We start from the raw sequence: 23120 nt of genomic DNA on the forward strand, positions 1-23120 counted from the left end.
AAAAGGATCAATGGGAAGACAAAAAGGACTGACATCTAAAATGTGTTTCTTTGGTACACGGAGAAATATCCACTTTCAGACCATAATTGGTTAGAATGTTGCAGCAAACCTAATATGCAATGATGTGAAATTTGCTAAGATGCACAAAGATATTACAGTCAAGTGAAATCCCTTTTCAGATTCACTGGCTGCCCAGAACAGGGAGAGAGAGGCAGGGCCACCCTCTCCAGGGGTGGTGCCATCTGTATGGAATGCTGCCCTGCATTATAAGCATCACACTCCAAACATGGGGTACAAATGAGAGCACAGGTGCAGATGTTTGAGAGCCCCTGTACTTGGGCAAACCTGGACTGAAAAGTGTCCAGTAGGTTAAAGCAGGTTCCCATCAACTCCACCACCAGGTTAACTGTGGTAGAATCAATACTGCAGTATTTTTTAGCAATGTAAACTCAACATAATAAAGCTCACAGCTAATAACATACCTAATAGTGGAAAAACTGATAGCTTTTCCCCAAAGATTGAGGAACGAGAGAAGTATGTCCACTCTTGCCACTTTTCAACATAGTACTAGAATTCCTCGCCAGAGCAATTGGACGAGAAAAAGAAACAAAAAGCACCCAAATCCGAAAGGAAGAAGAAAAACGGTCACTATTTGCAGATGACATGATAAACAAATTCAATGAAGTCGCAATATACAATATCAATATGCTGTACAAATATCGGTTCTGTTCCTCTACATTAACAATGGACTATCAGGAAGAGAAATTAAGAAAGCGATCTCATTTACAATTGCATCACAAAGTATAAAATACCTAGCAATAAATATAACTGAGGAGGTACAATATCTATACACTGAAAACTGTAAGGCACTGACGAAACAAAGCGAAGAAAACACAAATAGAAAGATATTCCATGCTCATGGATTGTAAGAATTAATATTGGTAAAATGTCCATATAACCCAAAGCCATTTTCAGACTCAGTGCAATCCCTATCAAAATTCCAATGGCATTTTTGTCAGAAATAGAACAATCTTAAAATTTTTATGGAACCACAAAAGATCCTGAATAGCCAAAGCAACCTTGGGGGAAAAAAACCAAAAACAAAAAAACCCAAAAAACCCCACAAAGCTGGAGGCATGGATTTCTGATTTCAAGCTATATTACAAAGCTGTGGTAATCAAAAACAGTATGGTGTTGGCATAAAAAGAGACACATAGATCAATGGAACAAAGAGCCCCAAAATAAACCCATACATGGATGATCAATTAATTTCCAACAAAGGAGCTAAGAATATACAGCAGGGAAAGAATAGTCTCTTTAATAAATGGTGTTGGGAAAACTGGACAGCCATATGTAAAAGAATCAAACTAGACCACTATCTTACACCATAGACATAATTCACTCAAAGTAGATTGAAGGCTTGAATATACGACCTGAAACCATTAAACTCCCAGAAGAAAACATAGGCAGTAAGCTCCTTGACAGTGGTCTTGGCAATGTGTTTTTGGAAGCAAAAGTCAACAAAAGCAAAAATAAACAAGTGGGACTACATCAGTCTAAAAAGCTTCTGCATAGCAAAGGAAACCATAAACAGAGTGAAAAGTAACCTACTGAATGGGGAAAAATACAAATCACATTATCTGATGAAGGGCTAATATCCAAAATATATAAAGAACTCATACAACTCGGTAGCAAAAACACAAACAAAAAATAGGTAGAGGATCTGAACAGATATTTTTCCAAAGAAGATATCTAAATGCCCAACAGGTACATGAAAAGGCGCTCAACATCACTAATCACCAGGGAAATGTATCAAAACCACAATGAGATATCACCTCATCATACCTGTTAGCATGGCTATTAGCAAAAATACAAGAGACAACAAGTGTTGACAAGTATGTGGAGAAAAGGAAGCACCTTCTCACTGTTGATAGGAAAGTAAGTTGGTGCAGCCACTGTGGAAAACACTACGGAGATTCCTCAAAAGATTACAAACGCAAGTACCATACGACCCAGCAATCCCACTTCTGGATATCTATCCAAAGGAAACGAAAACAGGATATCAAAGAGATGTGTGCACCCCCAAATTCACTGCTATTGTTATTCACAATAGCCAAGATACAGAAACAACCTACGTGTCTATCCAGCAATGAATGGATTAAGACGTGGTGTTTATTCATAACGGAATAACATTTAGCCGTGAAAAAAAAAAAAAAAGGAAATCCTGCCATTCTTGACAACACGGATGGACCCTGAGGCATTATGCTAAGTGAAATAAGCCAGCAGAGAAAGACAAATCTTGTGTAGTATCACTTATATGTGATATCTGGCGGGGGGGGGGGGGGGGGGGGGGAGGTCAAACTCCTAGAAACAGAGTAGAAAAGTGGTTGCCAGGGACTGAGGTTAGAGGAAACAGCCAGAGGTTGATAAAAGAGACACACTTTCAGCTAGAAGATAAATAAAGCTTAAGGATCTAATACATAACAGAGTGACTACAGTTAATAACACTGCATTATTTAATCGAAATTTGCTAAGAGGGAACCTAAATGTTCTCACATACACACACGAGAAGAGAAATATGTGAGGTGATGGATGTGTTAATTAACTAGATGGTCAGGATTCTTTCACAGTGTATATGGTGTATCAAATCACCACAAAGTATGCTTTCAGTATCTTACAATTTTGTCAATCAGACCTCCAGAAAACTGAAAAAAAGAATAAAGGAAATGATGTGGACAGGATCCCCGTTAACATCTGCTCTCCGATACTATCAGCAAATTGACGGTCTGAAATCTTCGTCTCCTTTCCTTCACTTCGCTCACGAGTCTTCTCACCTAAGCCACAGTCTTTCCTGCCCCATAACACCATGATCCTTCTACCCCTTAAGCTTCTGTCCTGAAAATGGTTCTACATCGTTTCTCAAAAGATGAGAGATTTTCAGCATAGTGTACCATGCCCTTCATGTCTTCCATCCCCAGTAAACCCCAGCCAGCCTCCAACGACCATGAACCCCAGTCGATTCTCAATCATACATGAGAAGAGTTAAGTACAGGCTACGCATTCTCTAACAGTTCTAATGTAAATGGGAAAGGGTCTGCCGCCAGGCTTCTCCCATGGTCTCCACTTCGCAAAATAGGCAGGGTCAAGGTTAGGGAGTTCCCAAGATTCTGCTCTTCAACCTCAAAGTGGGGGAGGCTCCAGGGAAGACAATATGGGGCAGGGAAGTGCACAACTTGGTAAACAGGGGCTTGGGACTCCAGTTGGGCCCCTCTGAAATGCAGCATGGACATTCCACTGTCTTCATTCATTCCACCCTCAGCCCGGCCCTAGGTGCAGGTCTGCGCTAGGACAGGGCATACTTTGTGTCCCAATAACTGGGCAATTCATTCGAGGCTGACATCCCACTAACCACCTTACCAGGCTAGCACAGCTGTCACTTCTTTCCAAAATGTGCCCTTTTCCTGCTGGCAGTTGAAAGACCACTGACCAAAGAGCATGCTGGGTCCCCACCCATATTGCTTAAATGATCTGGAAACTCTAAGATCCATTACCCAGTGAATTCACCTAGCTTGTCCTTGCCAAGGGGACCCAGTATGCCTCGGTGCACACATGCCCTCATTCTTCAAAACTCACTCCAAACAGAGCATCCTCTGGCTTTTCCAGACTCCTCTCTGAGGGCCAGCCAGTTCGCCCTGCCATGTGCACCAGGGACTCACTGTAAGAACCTCAGCCACAGCTGTCAGGGTCCAGCCTCATCCCATAAGGGCATGAGAAAGGCTTTCTAGAGCTTATTTTATCTATTTTTGTAGCTGCTAAAACACAGTGCTAAAACGGTCAATGTAAGAAAAATGGTTTAGAATCTAGTTGGTGCTCACAATAAATATTTATTATACAAATGGATACATCTAATGATTTTCCCACTGGACATTATTCTAAACCACAAAAGTGATTCTTAATAAGTCAATCAGGGTTTTTTGGTCATGGATGTCATGAGCTTATAGAAATGAACTAGTTAAAATAATATGTGTATAGATATTTCTGTAAGTATCTTTTCATGGTTATGAATGGTTCTCTATCTAACTGTACACAGGAATCAACCATTTGCCTAATAGTAATAGATACCTGCCGGGCACTCGTGCGGAATATACTGCCAGGAGTGAGCACGTTACTTTCTCTGCCTTACCACTCTCCGAACGAGACACTTTCAGAATAACTGAAGTGATAACATGAAGTGTGTTAATGTCATTAAGTGTCACATTCTAATACTGATGAATTCCTGATGAATCTTGACGATCAGATTTGAGGATTTGCACTAATTTCTCGCTTATTACCATGAAATACATGACTGCATTTATAAAAGACTGTCTTAAAAGGTTCCACTTCAATGACTATTATAAAAAATTGATTTGAGAGGGTAAGAGCTTTTCTGTGTAATGAAATCTCCTAGGATTGGACATGAAACATCCCAATGGTGTTTACCTTACATCAGGTCTGAAGGAGAAACCTGGGAGTGCCCCATCGACGCATGAGGCTACGTAAAGCTAGTAAGAGACCAGTCCAGGGGGCACAGGGTCAGGATAACTTTAAGTATAGTGGGAGAGAGGAAGGAGGGCATAGAATTCAGCTACACAATATGACCTTCGAGCTCTCAATTCCAAACCAAGCCCTAGACCTGGAAATCACAATGAACAACACTCTAAATAAATGGGACATGTCATTTCCTCCAAGTGAAATCATAAAGGATAATAATAAGCTGAAGACACCCAGACACTTAATCCTACTCTTATGAAATACTACCTATTATTTCTGTGCTGTTCAGGTTACTACACATCAAAAAGGAGCAGAAGTAAAATTAAGAAGCCTCCAAAAAAAAAAAAAAAGCCGTTAAGGGGAAAAAAAACCCCACTTACAAAAATTTTAGCAGCAGTTTTAGATGAAATGAAAGCTAATTCTCATCTATATCAAATTAATAAACTTACAGAAATCATACCAAGAGATTCTACAGCCCAAAGTTATAGATTCAAGAACAGTTTAAAACAATTTGTGAATAACACACGCAAAATAAGGGTCTGAAGGAAAGCTAGTGAATTGGGTGCTCTCACATCCAAACTGCACCTTCTTCATAAAGCCTGCCTACTGCCCAGCCAGAGACAGAACACCAGATTAACCACACTACCAAACCACTACCCTTACAATTTCAATCATACGTCCCAAACTATTTGTTAGGGCTGGAAAATATTTCTGTTATACAGACTACATGTTTCTGCCCAGGAACGGCTATTACAGGATCCCTGGATCTCAGAGCCCACATGCTGTATTACGGGTACAGTTTTAACACATGCGAGCAGATTTCTCATACAACCAAGCAGAATTTTCCCCAGAATCCTTTATCCGTTTGCACATTTACACGTAGACTATTCTTCTAGGTGTCACAGTTGGAATGAACCTTTACCAGACCAAAAGCATCCTGAAGGCAGTTCTTATGTATCTCATAGTCCCAGAGCAGCACAAGGAAGGCCTCGACTTGTACAGACTCAAGGCCACCTCGAGCTGGTGCCACAGGGCGTTTTATAAGTGGGGGGACACCCACCATTCTGCTTCCTGGTTACCCAAGTAATGCCATCATGTGCTGATGCAGGAAGAGTCAACTCATTTTTGAACCAGGGCCCTTGAAAACTTACAGTTTATATAGCTCAATACATGAGGGCCACACTTCTTGTCATTTTACTAATGGAAAACCTACCATGCAAATCGAGCATTTGAGGCGAAAGCACCAACTTCTCCCAGCTGTTTTAAGCAGGAAGTCGCAGGCTTACCTTTGGCACTCAGTTATAAGAGATGACTGGCAAAACTCAGAACTCCTCAAAAGGTGAATTTCTCAGCTGGTCACACCTCCAGAAGTTACAAAGCTGCAGGAATTCTCCAGATTCTTGAATCCAACCCAAATCTCAGCAGAGGATTATGATCTGGGGAATCACTTGTATAGAAGGAACATATGAATTCTGAAAGGAAACAGAAAAAAACACATTTATTGGGACCACGTGCTCGTTTGATTTTAAGTTAACTGCCTGAAAATTATTTGCCTGAAACCAGTAATTTTCTTTTTTAAATAGAATTTATTGTCAAGTTAGCTAACATACAGTGTATACAGTGTGCTCTTGGTTTCGGGAGTAGATTCCCACAAATCATTGCTTACATACAACACCCAGTGCTCATCCCAACAAGTGCCCTCTGCAACGCCCATCACCCATTTTCCCCTCTCCCCCACGTCCCTATCAACCCTCAGTTTGTTCTCTGTATTTAAGGGTCTCTTATGGTTTGCCTCCCTCTGAAACTAATTTTTTGCCCCTTCCCTTCCCCCATGGTCTTCTGTTAAGTTCCTCAAATTCCACATATGAGTGAAAACATATGATCACTGTCCTCTGCCTGACTTATTTCATTTAGCATAATACCCTCCAGTTCCATCCACATTGTTGCAAATTGCAGGATTTCATTCTTTCTCATTGCTGAGTAGTATTCTATGGTATATATAAACCACATCTTCTTTATCCATTCATCAGTTGATGGACACTTGGGCTTTTTCCATACCCTGGCTATTGTTGATAGCACTGCTATAAACATTGGGGTACAAGTGCCCCTATGCATCAGCACTCCCATATCCTTTGGATAAATTCCTAGTAGTGCCATCACTCGGTCGTAAGGTAATTCTATTTTTAATTTTTTGAGGAACCTCCACACTATTTTCCAGAGTGGATGCACCAGTTTGCATTCCCACCAGCAGTGCATGAGGGTCCAATATTTTCAATACACCCCAGAAAAAAAGTTGCTTTGTACCTACTGACCCCTGCCCAAACAAAAACGTCCTCCTCCTCCACCTTCAGATTCCTGTCTGGTACCTTTGAGGCAGTCAGGTACCTCTACGGAGGAAAGAGATGGGGACAGTGGGGACAGCTAGCCATAACCCAGGCACCTAAGTTCCCAAGATTCCTCAGCCCTCTTCCCCAAGACGGCTCCTCCCCACAGCCTTCGAAGCCTGCTGGAAACAAAAGAAAGGTTGCCCAGTGGAAAGGAAGCAAGTCTGAGAGCCTAATGAAGGGAGAAGGGTTGCAGAGAGCAGGGATGTTTAAATTTAGAGACTCACTCCTCTGTCTCGGAGGTCTCTTGCACTGGCCATTTACTGGGAGAGATCCCCTACTGGACCCCACAGCCTTGTGCTACAAAACATCCCTGCAGGAAATCTGAGAATAACGTCCAGAAACCACAAGGAAGTGGGGACAAGAGCAGCCTGACGGAGATGACCTGTGGCCTCTCCCCCTTGCTCTGGGGGAGTCTGCTGCTGCCTTACGTTCTCCGCACTTGGGGGGCTCTTTTCAGTCCTTGCCCAGCATTGCTGAGGGGACCCTGAAGCTCTGTGGACTTCCAAGAGAGTTCACTGACAGTTTTAATTACATTTCAGACCCAGAGGGGATCGGTCCTGACAGTTCACTCAGAGAAGATCTATTTATTCATCCCTAGCATGATTATGACCCAAAACGTTAAATACCCCATGGAAAAAATCAAATTCTATTTTAGTCCAATAGAAAAAGATAATTCAAGTAGGGCTTTCATAAAAACGTTGTATGGCACATTCATAAATTTTGATTAAAAAATTAATTCCTCTTTATGCACTCTCTAGTATTATTTTAAAGGCTTCAGACCTTACAAAATATATATGTATATATGTATATATATGATTTAATGCAAGGAAAAGGTGATGCCGCAGCACAAATGAAATACTAGGTTTAGGCAAGATGTGTACCAGGACAATTACACCCTTCTCTCTGCTACATGTTTACAATCAAATGACAGGATCTCCAGAAATAGAAGTTTTAGTATCCGGACTCAGGTCCTGAGCAAGTATTCTTTTTTTTTTTTTTAACCTTTATTTATTTTTGAGAGAGACAGAGTGAGAGCGGGGGAGGAACAGAGAGAGGGAGACCCGGAATCTGAAGAAGCAGGCTCCAGGCTCCGAGCTGTCAGTACAGAGCCCGATGCGGGGCTCGAATCCACGAATGGCTATCTGGGATTCAAGTGTGAAAAAGGAAGGCTGCAGTGTTTTCCCAGAGAAAAGCATTTCACAGACAAACGGTCAATGCACAAAGCATACGCCTGCAATGGAAATAAACAGAGGGATCAAGACCTGTCTCATCCTGGGTTTAAATGTACCCTGCCCACGTCCTATGTTTATTTAATGTGGGGCCATTGGCGTATTCAAAACCTCTGGTAAGGACAAACATTTCCAATCAGATCTTAAGTACAAAGATTTAAACCCATCAGGAAAGCATACACTCTTGTGCAAAAACCACCTCAGACTGCAAACGCTACCCAGCACAAGGTCAGCTGGACTGCAGAAGGTTCTCGCCCAAGAATTCACTCAAGGACAGTCTACAGAGTGTGTTGCACACAGGCGGGAATATACGAAACGCGTCTAGGTTTTCCTTTGAAAATAGTTCCCCACTAGCACCATGTACATCTCCCTTTAGAAACAGATGACGAAGAGGTAGAACCAGAAAGCAATGAACCCTGATACCAAACATATCTCCCCTCCACATTTCTTTGGACTCCTAATAATGCAACATTTTATCACCGCGAAATCCACAGGATTTTCTGAATTGTCTGTAACACTGACATTTTCTTTTTCTCAAATATGTCTTTGAAAAACCTGAGCCACAACTTGGGGCTTCTCCCCGGTCTTCTGGGGGCATCTGGCTACAGCACCTGTTTCAACTGGGAGGGCGTGCTCTGGGCTTGTGTGCCTCGGTACCTCGATCTGCAATTCTGGGAGCACTATGGGTCCTGGGGCCAGGGCCTGGCACAGAGATGCCGCCCCCCTGCCCCGCCACCAGTGCCGACCTTAGTCTCATTTAGACTTCCAGTGCCTGCTACAGCACCAGACACCAGAGGTCCCGGGCGGTGTCCTTCATACCTTAGCCCCACATGGAGGTCCAGTGGTGACGTCCATCACTAATGCGCTTTACTCCAGGGGAGTCATGAAGGATTAGCAAGGGGGTATGCGCCCCGTTCCGCTGATGGCCCAAAGCTGTGTGCGGGGACGCTCAGCTCTACCTATTTTACAGCTGGCCACTGTTCCCGGACCACCCAAATCTCCCGAAGGCTCATACTGAGTGCTCAGGGGATACCACCTCTCCTTCTCCCTGATTCACAGAAAGAGAATAACAGGCAGAGACGAGAAGAGCTTGTCCTGGTCCCAGTGAGACACTGCACTGGTGCTCCCCCTTCACAGCAACCCGATGAGAGAAATCTTATCATTCAGCTCAGGGACTAAGCCACGAGATGGCCCACAGCCAGAATCTAAACCTACGCTGGCCTGATTTCAAATTTTTTATTAACATTTACTTATTTTTGAGAGAGACAGAGCACGAGCGGCAGAGGGGCAGAGAGAGAGGGAGACACAGAATCCGAAGCAGGCTCCAGGCTCTGAGCTGTCTGCACAGAGCCCAACACGGGGCTTGAACCCTCGAACGGTGAGATCGTGACCTGAGCCAAAGTCAGACGCTCAACTGACTGAGCCAGCCAGGCGCCCCGGCCTGATTTCAGTGCCCTTCCAATGCTCTTTCTCCTCAGAAAAGATCACCACTAACAGGTAGAGCCTGGAGACTCAAGCAGAGACTGACTGCCGCCACCATCGGTCTGGAGTATCTGCTACACTGGGAGGCCAGCTTCAGCCTCTCCAATCAGGTAGGGACGGCATAATGCTGTGTCAAAGAAGCAAGCCCACGAAGGCACACAGTACCTTATTTTCAAAGGAACCGTTTCTCTTAGATGTTAATGCAGCGAAAAGAATTACTGAAAAACATCATCTGACTGGGTTGAGTAGTGCACACAACCAAAAGAGTCACAGGTTACATCAGGTGGGCATCACAACCCAATCTTACACATACTAAATGCACCACGAGAAACCTCCAGACCCCTAATTTTAGGCCCTCTGGGCTCCCAAATGTCACAGCCTCATCTCACCCTTTCTTACCCCTCTTTGCCTTCTCCGCGTGAGACCCCTCTTCAGAGCACATAGGCCCTACAGTGGCCCAAGCTGACATCCAGCTCAGAAGGAATATGCAGGGTCCCTGCCTGACCAGAAGGACATGGGGCCAGGCTATCTTGGTGACTTCTGGCAGAACTAACTATGTTTCATTCCTACCAAGCTACTTGGTGGAAAACTTTATTCCGGTGGGAAAGTGCTAGTTTCAGACACTGAACAAGCTATACAAAAGTCTCCTTGAGTGGCCTGGCTAAAATTCAACCCTAGTTTCTTCCCCCATGTGGACTCACACCATGCACAGTGGTCCCCAGTCAGGGCCCAGAGAGTAATGGAAGGCCATAAGCAAGGGTCCAAATTTCAAAAGGTCCCATGAAATTAGGATTCTTACTCAAGATAAAGCAGTCCTGAGCAGGACAAATTCCAAGTTTTTTTCTTTTTGATTTTTATGTGTGTGTGTGTGTGTGTGTTTATTTTTGAGAGACACAGAGCGTGAATGGGGGAGGGGCAAAGAGAGAGACGGAGACACAGAATCCAAAGCAGGCTCTAGGCTCTGAGCCATCAGCACAGAGCGTAACACGGGGCTCAAACCCACGAACCACGAGATCACGACCCAAGCCGAAGTTGGATGCTTAACCTACTGAGCCACCCAGGCGCCCTGACAAACTCCAAGATTTTCTGCATTGGGCTGGATTTCTATCTGTTCTAAATGACAATGCTGGTTATCAGTTGATTATATCTGTTGATTAGAAGTTCATTAATGAAAATGGAAAAAAAAAAAAAAAGAAGTACTGATTTCTAACTCTCTGAACAGCCACAAAGTGCCATCACATATGGCTAAGGCGGGTGTTTGGAAAGGAGGGAAAATGGGTCAGATTTTAAGCTCTGAGGTTTCTACGTTCTAAAATAATGGAAATTTCTGTCTTGTAGGACTGAAACTGCGGGCAATGGGGTCAACCACATATAAGGATCACAAAAAGTGGCATGAGGCCACACATCAGAATGGGGTTCCAGGCCTGGTTCAGTGACCCAATGCCCTGTATGACTCTGTGCCTCTGTTTCCTCCTTCAGGACAAGGGTCCTTCAGCTCCAATTCTGCGGCTTTGACGTACAAGTGAATTTAAGAATTATCAAACTTGACGATGCGGTACCAAAAAAATTATTAAGGCTTATCTAAAATACCATGACAAAAAAGTCGTAATGCAAATCTTAATATGAATTTAAGTTTTACAGTCCACTGCCTAAAAATTCTAACAGACAGGAATTTGATTAGCAACGCCACTTCCAATGGTTTGTAAAGATTTTTGTTTATATACTTGATGGTACAAAACTCCATTCTCCAAAAGGTCTGATAAGGTGTGTGACTCCTGAGATCTTCCCCCTTGTCCAAATCAGTTTTCGGGATCAGCCTACAAAGCCTGCTATCCACCCCAATGCCATAGCTAGACAATCTAATGACACATACAGGCATACCTTGGAGTTACGGAGGGTTCAGTTCCAGACCACTGCAATAAAATGAATACTGCAAGAAGCAAGTCATGAATTTTTTTTTTTTTTTTTTGGCTTTCCAGTGCATTTAAAGCTATATTTACACTATAACGCAGCCTATTAAGTGTGCAATAACATTAGGTCTAAGAAAACAATGTACGTGCGTAATTAAAAAATACTTCATTGCTAAAAAAAATGCCAGCCATCATCACTGATCACTGTGATTAATCACAAATGTAATACTAATGCAATAGTTGGAAATACTGCAGGCCTTAACCAAAACGTGGCATGAAGATGTGAAGTGAGCAAATGCCGTTGGAAAAGTGGCGCCAATAGGCTCGCTCAACCCAGGGTTGCCACAAACCTTCAATTCGTGAAAAACGCAATACGCCCGAAGAGCAACAAAATGAAGCATGGCCATCACATTATTAAAAGGCTCATTAGCACTCTTTATGACAGGGGCCTGTTGCTGTCCAGATAGTTACAATACCCATAAAAGGTACACTGACAAAACTAAACCTTAAACACTAACATGCACTACTGGACAAAACTTGGGCAAAACCCCCTTTTGTTTCAAAAGGCAGGATGGACGGACAGGGAAGGCAAGGCAACGCAAGACAAGACACACAGACTCTAAAATCTTATCTGAGACAATTCTGGTGTGCCAGGTAATTCAAAGGCTTTTAACTATGAATATGTGTAAGAATTACTAATTATTTTGCTGAAGTTCAAGTCCTTTACTTTTGGGGGATAAAGAACTGAAAGAATGGGGGAAAATGGAAGAAAGGCCAAGGTCAACAAATGGGGTAGGAGTGAGCAAATTCTCTAATTTTTTTTTTAATGTGTTATTTATTCTTGAATGAAAGAGAGAGCAAGCATGAGTGGGACAGGGGCAGAGCAAGAGAGAGACACAGAATCAGAAGCAGGCTGCAGGCTCTGAGCTGTCAGCACAGAGCCGGACATGGGGCTCGAACTCACAATCCGTGAGACCGTGACCTGAGCCGAAGTCAGGCGCTCAACCAACTGAACCACCCAGGAACCCCAAGCAAATCCTATTTCTCCCTCCCCTCCCTCCTTCTCTTTCTCTCTCTCTTTAATTTACACTTTTTAAAAACAGAATCTTAAAAAGCAAGCAAGAAGGCCAGACACAGGCTGTTGTTAACAGTGGTTACAACCAATAAGCTTATGGGGTGGAAACAGCGGTGAGGAGTATGATTTTACTCTTAACTTTTCTGTAACATTTTTACAACTACGTCTTACTTTGGTGATTAGGACATTAATCTATTAGATAAAATCACATCCCCTTTCCCATTTCTCTTCATTGCATGGTTTTCCGGAAGGGAAGCCCAGCCAGGACATAGGGCACATGCTCTCTCCCCTTCCTCTCATCCATACCCCCTACCCCCGGCACTAAGCAAGCCCTCACCATCAGCCCTCCTCTCCATTCCGGTTCTGCCATTTCAGAACTCCACTGCTAAGATGGCTGCTCACTGCCTTGGTCTCCAAAGCCCTCTCCCACCTTCACCTCATCTTTGGGAACTTCCTGCAGATTCTCGGCTCCCTCCCCACCCTGTTCCAGTGCCCAGTAGAGGGCTGAAATCCTACCCTCTTTCAAGAGGCTGTTCAAGGCCCCTCCTCTCGAAAGAGTTTCTGGATACCTCCAGAGTCAGTCAAGCACTCTTCCTTCTGGGTTTGAATTGTGTCCCCCCAGATTCCTCTGTTGAAGTCCTAACCCCCAGTAGTACTTCAGAATGTGACAGTATTTGGAGATAGGATCTTTAACGAGGTCATTAAGTTAAATGGAGATTGATGCTAATCTGATATGACTGGCGTCCTTATAAGAAGGAGAAGAGACACTAGGAATGCTCGAGCACAGAGGGATGACCATAGGAGGAGGCAGCAAGATGGCAGCCATCTACAAACCAAGGAGAGAAACCAAACCTGCCAACACCGTGCTCTTGGACTTCCAGCCTCAGAACTGTGAGAAAATAAATTTCTGTTCTTTACACCAGTCAATGCCTGTGGTCTTTTGTCATGGAAGCCCTGGCAAACTAATATACCATCTCCTTCACCAGTTCTCATCACATACCGCAGGAACCTGAAAAACATGCCCTAAATGAATGCAGGAATGAATGAATGGAAGGAACCAGTCAGTAATAAATCCACCAGAAAACCCACAGCATCTCCCGGCTTCCTTCCTCCTGGGCACAAAAGGAACAGACTCTCCAGTTTTCACACACATACTCTTTCTTTCAAACCCAGTTTAAACACTGCCACCTCTGGGAACACGCTCCCAGTTCCCCTACATAGAAGGTCTTGCCTTCCCTCCTCAGTGCAAAGTCCTACTGCAACATTCACCATACTGTACCATAATCAGCGTACTTTGCCTTTTAACGGAGATGTTTAACCATTTGCAGAAGTAACCAGGGTATGTCTCCCCAGGTACAGTAACACTCAACCTCAACACCTATGGACCTATAGGCAATCACTCTGCCCCAATCCCGACTAGGTGACTTGAAAGCAAATCCCACACAAAAATTATTTTATCTATACACACTTCAGTGTGTATCACCAGTAGATAAGTACAACTCCATTATTACCCCTAAAAGAACAATTAATTCCTTAATATAAACCTCACATTTAGTGTTCCAATTCTCCCAATTTGCTCATAAATGTCTTTTTAAGTTTATTTATTTTGAGAGAGAGAGCATGCGCACGCATGAGAAGGGGAAGAGCAGAGACAGGGAAAGAGAGAATCCCAAGCAGGCTCTACACCTGCTACACAGAGTGCAATGTGGCACTCAAACTCAGGAACTGTGAGATTGTGACCTGAGCCAAAATCAAGAGCCAGATTAACCAACTAAGCCACCTCATAAATGTCTTTTTATAGCTGATTTATTTGAATCAGGATCCAAATAATGCCCATAAATTACAATGTTTTGTATGTCTTTCAAGTCACTTTAAATGACTTATTTTATTTTATTTTAATGATGATTTGTTATAGAAGCTGGGTCATTTGTCCTGCAGAACATTTAGCATTCTGGATGTTGTAAATTTCATTTCTCTGATGCTGTTTTACATGTCCCTCCACCCCTGGCATTTCCAGCGAATGGGCAGTTAGCACAAAGGACTCATCAGATGGAAGAAGACTAACTTTTCTCAAGGGCAGAGACCCAGGACTGACCCTGTACTTGGTACCAGGGTGCAACCCAATTAATCCATGATTCAGTAAATGATAAAACAAATTGGATCAGTGCAGTCCTCCGCTTCCGTCCTTTCCACTGGTTCCATTTCCTTCCTTCCTTCCTTCCTTCCTTCCTTCCTTCCTTCTTTTTATTTTAGAGAGAGTGTGTGTGAGCAGGGAAGAGGGGCAGAGGGAGAGGGGGAGAGGGAAAAAGAGAGGGAGGGAGGAAGAGGGAGAGAGGGAGAGAGGGAGAGAGAGAATCCCAAGCAGGCTCCACACTCAGCGCAGAGCCAGTCAAACGGCTTGATCCCATGACGCTGGGATCATGACCTGAGCAGAAATCAAGAGTAGGACACTCAACCGACTGAACTACCCAGGCGCTCCTCCACTGGTTCCATTTTCCAGCGGGATCCTCCCTGGGATCACAGGCATGGTGCTCCCCTCCACTTCTAGGCCCTTCAAAAAGAAAAGATCCCACTCTACTTCTTCAACTGGGAATAGGTATATACTTAAGACTAAAAGTCATAAAACAGTGGAAGCACTGAATGCTGTTCTTCTGGTTTTTAATAAAATGATTTAAAAAAAGAATAACCATCTGTGGGGCAGATGGGTCCTGGGCAGTGGCTCCAGGTGGCATGGTTTCATTGACGGACACTCTTACACAACCCCAGAAAGGCAGCATTCATGCCCCCAAACTACCCTATTGAGAATGCTTCCCCTGTATTTCTCTAAAACAAGAGTCTTTTTTTTTTTTTCCTACAAGGAACATTTCCATTGTTTTATATAAATCTAAGCCCAGAATTAATCAAATCAGAAATCTCAAATCCTTTATTTCCCCTGCCCTTCAAGTTCAACACCTTGGCGTTATTTTAGTGCCACACATTAATTTTAGAGAGAGCACTAAATCTGCTAAGCCTGCAGCTGACACACATGGGCATCACAGGATGGAAACATCCAGAGAGAGCTGTTCAGGGGAGGGCCTAGGTTCTCATTAACTCAGGATTAAACCACCGTATTCCTAAGTGAGTGAACTATAGGGCCTGATGCAGATTTTAGTACTCCAGGGATCTGAAGGGCTACTCAAACCCCATTTTTGTTCTAGATCACATCATTGGCCTTTTAAGAAACCAAAACGGTACTCTCAAGATGAGGGTGGGGGACATGATTTTTATAGCTATTAGATGAAGGTAGTGGCTCAAAAAAGACTGGGAAGAGTCCATGATCTTTCGCATCTGAGAAATCCCTGGAAGTTTAGAGAACAATTGAGCTCTGGAGGAAGATTTTGTGGGAAGGTTGTTTGTTTTAATTTGGTAAATTACTGGTAACTGAGAAGCCTCCCACAGAATGAATTTGCTTCTTCTTCTTCTTCTTTTTTTTTTTTTTTGAGAGACACAGAGAGACCGAGCATGAGTGGGGGAGGGGCACAGGGAGAGGGAGACACAGAACCTGAAGCAGGCTCCAGGCTCTAAGCTGTCAGCACAGAGCCTGATGCGGGACTCGAACCCACAGACCATGAGATCATGACCTGAGCCAAAGTGGGATGCTTAACGAGTGAGCCACCCACGTGCCCTGAATTTGCTTCTAAGGAAGTGTGTGGAAAAAAAAAAAAAATCTCACTGCATATTATCTTATTTCATTCATTTCTGATGGGTACTGAATACACTTGATTTGTTTCTCCCACTTTTAATTAGGGGTGATGCTCATATAGATAATATAGTATCCCCTAAACGTATCCCATAAAATTCCATAAAATATGGAGTGAAAAAGGAAGTGGAGTGAATTAAATTTTCCCATCAAAAAAAGGCTAACAGTTATAAAGTTTAACTTCCAGAACAAATTTATGATTATTCCAAGTGAACAGAAGTGTTAATAATATTGTGTTCCGAAAGTATGCTTAGCTACTTTTAAATATTCCTAAAATGGTCAAAGTGTGTTTAACCCCCATTTTCCCCAAATGCCAGATGCTTTCACAATTCTGTGCCTTTATGTCTACTATTTCTTTCCCTATATTGGGAATATCTTTACCCCTCCAGCTTCCCAAAGCCACTGTCCAGCCAAATCCAACTCATTGCTCAGACATGAACTCAAATGTTCTCCTTTTGGGGACATTCTACAGGAATGGAAGATGTTTCTGAAGAAATCACTCTTTTATAATCATAAACTCTCTTATTTCAAGGCTATCTAGACAGGAAGAGCCTCCAGGAAAGGACCTCCACACGCTGAGGTCCATATGGCTTGGCCACATGGCAGGCGCTCGATAAAATGATAATATCCGACATTTATCATCCAATAAACTTTCACTTCCTTAATTATATTTGTAAGATCTGTTGCAATTGTCCAATACCCTACAGCATTCAGTGCCATCTGGCCCAGAATCCTCTCCTCCCAAATTTCAATCCAAGAGACCCTGAATCCCTTATACAACTGTCCTTGAGCCAGCTTGTGAGTGTGAACATGGAGCCTTAAATACAGATAATGATGTAACCATGCCAAAACCAAAGGATGGTTCTACATAACGAACCATATTTCTTAATTTTACTGCTATAAATTAATTTTTCTAGAGTATTTCACTTGTTAAATAAATTAGCAATGAATCAATGAGAGAGAATGAATCAAAGAGTACTTTGAAATTCTAGAGTTCAAATATATATATATATATGACTTCCTATGGCAGCTGCCCAATTAATGTCATCCATAAAGCCATTCAAATACTGTGTGTGGGCTGAAATCCAATTAAGTCATTTCTGTCTGAATATCCCCAAAGAGCCTCCTGGTGAGCTCAAAGTAGAAATAATCACAAATGCCAGATTAGCTGTGTAAGCACTTCCAAAGCTGAAACCAGACGAGAGCGTGAAAATCTACAGGCCCAGCCTTTTAACTGGGCACAAAGGAAAAAACATTTCAATGACCACCTGGCAGAAAGTCAAACCCATTTCCTTGGTCTGCCAGGTCTTCTCAGATAATCCTCACCCAGTATAAGCATCAAAAAAGAAAAAAGCTTTGATCCCTTCATTTACACACATTATGAAATGATAAACTTTTGCTCCACAATGCAATTTTGTGCACAAGAGGAAACAGGAAGAGATTTCAAACTTGCTCTGAATTCACCATTTTGTTCAACCAACCCTTTATGGACTAGGTCTTGAAATTAATAAACAATGAAATTTACAACTGCCTCTATGCATGTAATTTGTCCCATAAAAACATGCAAAGCCAAAATCTTTGAGAGGTTGAGGGACAGAACAGACTCAGCTCATGAGTTCAATTTCTCCTTCACCTTACAACCCATCACTCAGATTCCCAAGTAGGCAAAATACAGAGTATCTTCAGGTTATGTACAATAGCCAACATCTTGAGTGTTTTTACCATGTAATCCAGAAATGGAAAGGGCACTAGCTTGCCTCAACAGATCCTTCCTAACATCTACTGAATTACTATGTCTACAATTTGTGAAAGCTCCTGGTGGTTACAATGCCAGCCGCAGGTAAGAACAACTACTAGAGAGGAAGAAGAGAAAGTAAAAAGGGCCAGATCAAGAAACCTTATACTCTCAACTTTCAATATTCGAACACAAGGGCTGTCTGAAAGAAGATTAATCCAGGTAATGAAGTTGGCCATGCCTCTGCATAGGCTGTAAAGGACACAAGGACTTTGTTTAAACTGGATGCAAATCCCAGGTCTGCGTCTCACTAGTTTTAGGACGTTGAGGCTTCTACTTAGCCTCGGAGACTAGGTTTGCTTGGCGGCAGTATCAGTCACCTCACTGGTAGAATCAAAGGCATGCTTAGTCAATGAAAACGTGCAACATATCCACTATGTGCAAACACCGTACATAAATAAGGCACAGAACACCTGCTGTCCTTCTAAAGACCTCATTCTGGTGAGGGACCAAAGTCAAATATGAGATGACACAGCAGAGTTTCTTTATTTCTTCAGTTACAAGAAAATTCACCTATATAATATGTACATCAGCTAACTTTTTCTAGGTAACGTCTAAAACAGATGCGTGCTATCCAAAATTTCTGCTAATGTCTGCTTTACAATTAAAAAATTATGAGGGGCGCCTGGGTGGCTCAGTCGGTTGGGCGGCCGACTCCGGCTCAGGTTATGATCTCACGGTTCGTGGTTTGAGCCCCATGTCGGGCTCTGTGCTGACAGTTCAGAACCTGCAGCCTGCTTCCTATTCTGTGTCTCCCTCTTTCTGGCCCTACCCTGCTCATGCTCTGTCTCATCTCTCTCTCAAAAATAAATAAACATTAAAAAAAAATTGAAATAAAAAATTATAAGGAGACAATCAAACTGAGTGTGTGTGTGTGTGTGTGTGTGTGTGTGTGTGTGTGTGTGTAAACAAACATAACAGCTTTAGGTAAAAAATACTTTATGATGGAACAAACAAGAGGTCTAATCTCACTTTCCTGAGACGAATCTTCTGACAGAGGACCTACAAATGTCTCTCGAGACCTCTTCTCCAAGCAAAACCTTCCTCACTGGAAAGAGGACAAGGTTCCCTGAAACTCATCACCCCATTCTTGCTTCTAGGCAGACTTCAAGTTAAGTCACCCAACCCATACCGTGCTGGGTGCTGGACACACGATAGACAAGACAGACGTATGCTTTACTCCCACAAAGCAGACTCAACAGACGACTGACTGGAAGAGCCAAAATGGGACTTCTGGATGCTATAGATCACTGGCCATCACTTGTGTAAGAGACACACACAATCAGTCAGGGACGACCAGAAAATGGACACACTGCTGCTAACTCGCATGGTAACAGTGCCTGACCCCGCCATGCTTTTCAGGCAGCATCACACCTGCCTGGGGGGTGGGGCGGGGGGTTGGCCTCTCATCACACCTGGGCAGGTGTTTTCTGAGCATTGTGTGCTCCTCACTAATCCTTCTGTTCCACTTCACCAGGCCGGTTTCAGTCCATCGTTCCAGCTCTGCAAGAACTCGAGATTCTTTTTTAAAAAAAATTTTTTTAATGTTTATTTATTTTTGAGACAGAGAGAGACAGAGCATGAACGGGGGAGGGGCAGAGAGAGAGGGAGACGCAGAATCGGAAGCAGGCTCCAGGCTCCGAGCCATCAGCCCAGAGCCCGACTCAGGGCTCGAACTCACGGACCGCGAGATCGTGACCTGAGTCGAAGTCGGACGCTTAACCGACTGAGCCACCCAGGCACCCCAAGAATTCAAGATTCTGATTCGGTCCTGGATGATCCCTATCACTCCATCCATTTATCATGGTCAAATCTGATGCCCAGGTTTCCATCCATGCTGCAGTACAAATCACTGCCAAGGACAGCACACATCTGAGACCTTCACTCAGGGAAGGTCAAACTAGCAGTCTACACTTGGTGGCCAGAAGGCCATCACACCAGCTATCAATTCACATAATAGTTCGATACACAGGGAGATGGGCCTGTTTGGTGAACGAACTTTGGCTTTGGAATGAAATGCCAGCCCCGTCCCTTACTGGCTGTCTTTTGGCAAAATGGCTTACTACGTCTAAAGCTTAGATTTCCTCATCTATAAAATACCAGGAAGAGTTGTGTTATACAGATGTGTTGTATACACTAAGTGGCATACGAAGTCCCAGGTGCATAGGGACACTCAGAGAAAACACTACTTTGTTCCCCCTATTAGACACTGAAATGCCTCTGGTCATAGTGGGGGAGTGAGCCGAGGGCCACCCTGTCACTAAACACCCAACCTTTGCATTGGGCCTGCCAGAGAAGACCAAGGACAGTCCCCCCAGAGTAGATGAGCAGCCAACTGGGAGATCAGAGGACGATGGGTGGAGGTCGCTGGAACTCCCTATCTTTCCTTTGGGCCATGAGCCACACCCCCTCACGCCCTTGAGCTATAGCCAAGCATGCGACAAAGGTGTCTCACAGGCTCTGTCCCTCAGACTTACTCCTTTTCTTTCTGTTGATGTTGTACACCCTTTTTTGTATGTGTAAACAGACTATGAAAATAAAACACACACAACCATCCCCCAACCACGTACGGAGCACATGAGGTGATATGGGGTTAGGGGAGGAAATGCACTGGTCAGTGGATAGGGTTGGGGGGACTTAGAGTACCAGGAGGGCAGATGACCACAGATGAAACCCCAAGGAGACAACAGCCCAGAAGGCTCCTAAAGAATGACCAGGGTCAGAAGGGAGGGCCCAAAGTGAGAAGGTATATTAACACTACAGACGTAAGTGGGTCCAACTTTATTGAGACACTGCTGAAATCCAGCCACGTGGCATCAAGAAGAGATGCCGACAGGCTCCCCGCTCCCAGCTTTCATCTCCATTCAGTAACCTGTTTATCGGTCTCTTTCCTGATCCTGCTTTCTTCTCCTTTTAGAAAATTAGAACATTCACTGGCTCCAACCTCCCGGCACTTCTCTCCTTCAAGGCCATGCAGAGAATATCAACAGGGATTCTGCCATCCACCGGTGAGTGTGCACACACCGCATCTGAACCTGGAGCTTCGAATGCAACGCGGTCAAGTGCTCTGCTCACTTCTCCCTTTTTGGGCTTCAATTCCTCCTCCACGGTATCTGTTTCATATGCTCTATTTTAAGGATTATTCTTTTTGACAAAAAAACAGCAACAAAAACCCCCCGATGTATGGGAAAGTTGACGAGTCCTGTCTCTGCGACTGGTCATATCTGACACCAAACACCACGCCTACGCTCTCGGTCCATCTCTCTAACAACAAAAGACAGGGGTGCCTGGGTGGCTCAGACTTCAGCTCAGGTCATGATCTCACGGTCCGTGAGTTCGAGCCCCGCGTCGGGCTCTGTGCTGACAGCTCAGAGCCTGGAGCCTGTTTCAGATTCTGTGTCTCCCTCTCTCTGACCCTCCCCTGTTCATGCTCTGTCTCAAAAATAAATAAAGGTTTAAAAAAAATTGTTTAAAAAACAACAAAAGACAGAACGAACATTTTTTTGTTTTGGACCTCAGAACGTTGAGGCTCGCCTCACCTCACCTCTGCCAGTCACACACGTACATGCCACTCTCTCATTTACTCCCAGGTTATATCCTATCTTCCATCAGCTTGCAAATTCAGGAATTGTGTGCCTCAGAGTTTCACGCACTAAACAGGGAAGGAAAACAGACCAATGCAACAGCAGTCCCTTACTCAGCGTTTACTGGGTGCCACAGACTAACAGGCTAAACACCAATCCTATGTTATCACATTCAGTCCTGATATCAGGATGAGGTTTTATTGTTCCCATTCGAAGCAAGGAAGTTACCAGACGTACAGAGGTGCACGGGTGCAGTGAGAATCTGGAGCCCTTGGCCTCGACCTTATGCATGCCGCCTCTCGTGCTGGAGACCATAGACAGCCAGACTGCACGGGGTACCTAGGTGAACAACTGCACTGAACCGTCTTCCAGAGGAGCATGTGCTAAGGGAGAAATTGGTTACGATCTCTGTCAAACACTGGTGGGAAGACAGGCTTAACTGTGTCCTATGAGCATGGCAATTCTAAGTGATACAGATTTCCAAAAGACCAAAAGTTAAACATACCAAAGAAAAGGCTTCAGGAGATTCTTACCCACCTGCCCTCTCTTTTTCTTCCCCTTCTTTAACAAAAAAAAAAAAAAAAAGTGTCAGGGGCGCCTGGGTGTGGCTCAGTCGGTTGACCGTCCAACTTTGGCTCAGGTCATGATCTCACAGTTCACGAATTCAAGCCCCACATTTGGCTCTCCGCTGTCAGCACAGAGCCCACTTCAGATTCTCTGTCTGTCTCTCTCTGCAACTCCTCCTCTTCAACTCTCTCAAAAATAAATAAAACATTATTCAAAAAAATGTTGTCATTAGCTGTTTTCAATCAAATTTCTCACCAGGCATCCTTAACCTGCCTCCCACATCCAAGAACACAGATGGCAAGACTGCAGAGGGGTGGTCCAGGTAAGGACCCTCTAAATGACTTCTTGCAAGGGATCTATTGTATGCACTTTTGGACACAATAGAGGGAACCATCTGCTTTCTACCCCAGGCCAAAACAACTCTGTGATCCTTGGGCCTCTGCCTTCTCATTTATTTATATAGAAGTACAGCGATTTGCTTTTTATGGACTTGCATAGAAGGTTATCTTATTTAAAATAATAGGAAGTTTTCAAAGAACTCAGCAGTTCCACTTGGGCATGGCATATAACAGAAAGGACTTATAGAAACGTTAGAAATAGGAACACAGAAACAGGACCAAATGCTTCTGGGAATTTAGTATATGACAATGGGTGCTGGCTGCAGTCATTGGGGGAAAGACACGACTTCTCAATAAACAGTGATGGGATACTTTGGTAGCCATCTGGAACAAAGTTGGAGCCACACTTCACATCCTACAACAGGATGAATTCCAAATGCATCTAAGGTTTACCGTGAAAAAATAAAAGTATAGAAGGACATAT

The 23120-nt window shown here is 43.7% G+C and overlaps 1 protein-coding gene across 3 annotated transcripts in view; it reads right to left on the reverse strand.

Moving 5' to 3' along the window:
• Window positions 1-23120, reverse strand: part of NCK2 (NCK adaptor protein 2) — a 153707-nt gene that overhangs the window by 68537 nt on the left and 62050 nt on the right. For all 3 annotated transcript variants that reach the window (XR_007150807.1, XM_047852208.1, XM_047852209.1), the window contains exon 2: window positions 5817-6002. The gene's annotated coding sequence lies outside the window, so the exon portion shown is untranslated. The remainder of the gene's footprint in view (window positions 1-5816; window positions 6003-23120) is intronic.

This window comes from Prionailurus viverrinus, chromosome A3 (genome assembly GCF_022837055.1).
Source record: "Prionailurus viverrinus isolate Anna chromosome A3, UM_Priviv_1.0, whole genome shotgun sequence".
Lineage (NCBI taxonomy): Eukaryota > Metazoa > Chordata > Mammalia > Carnivora > Felidae > Prionailurus > Prionailurus viverrinus.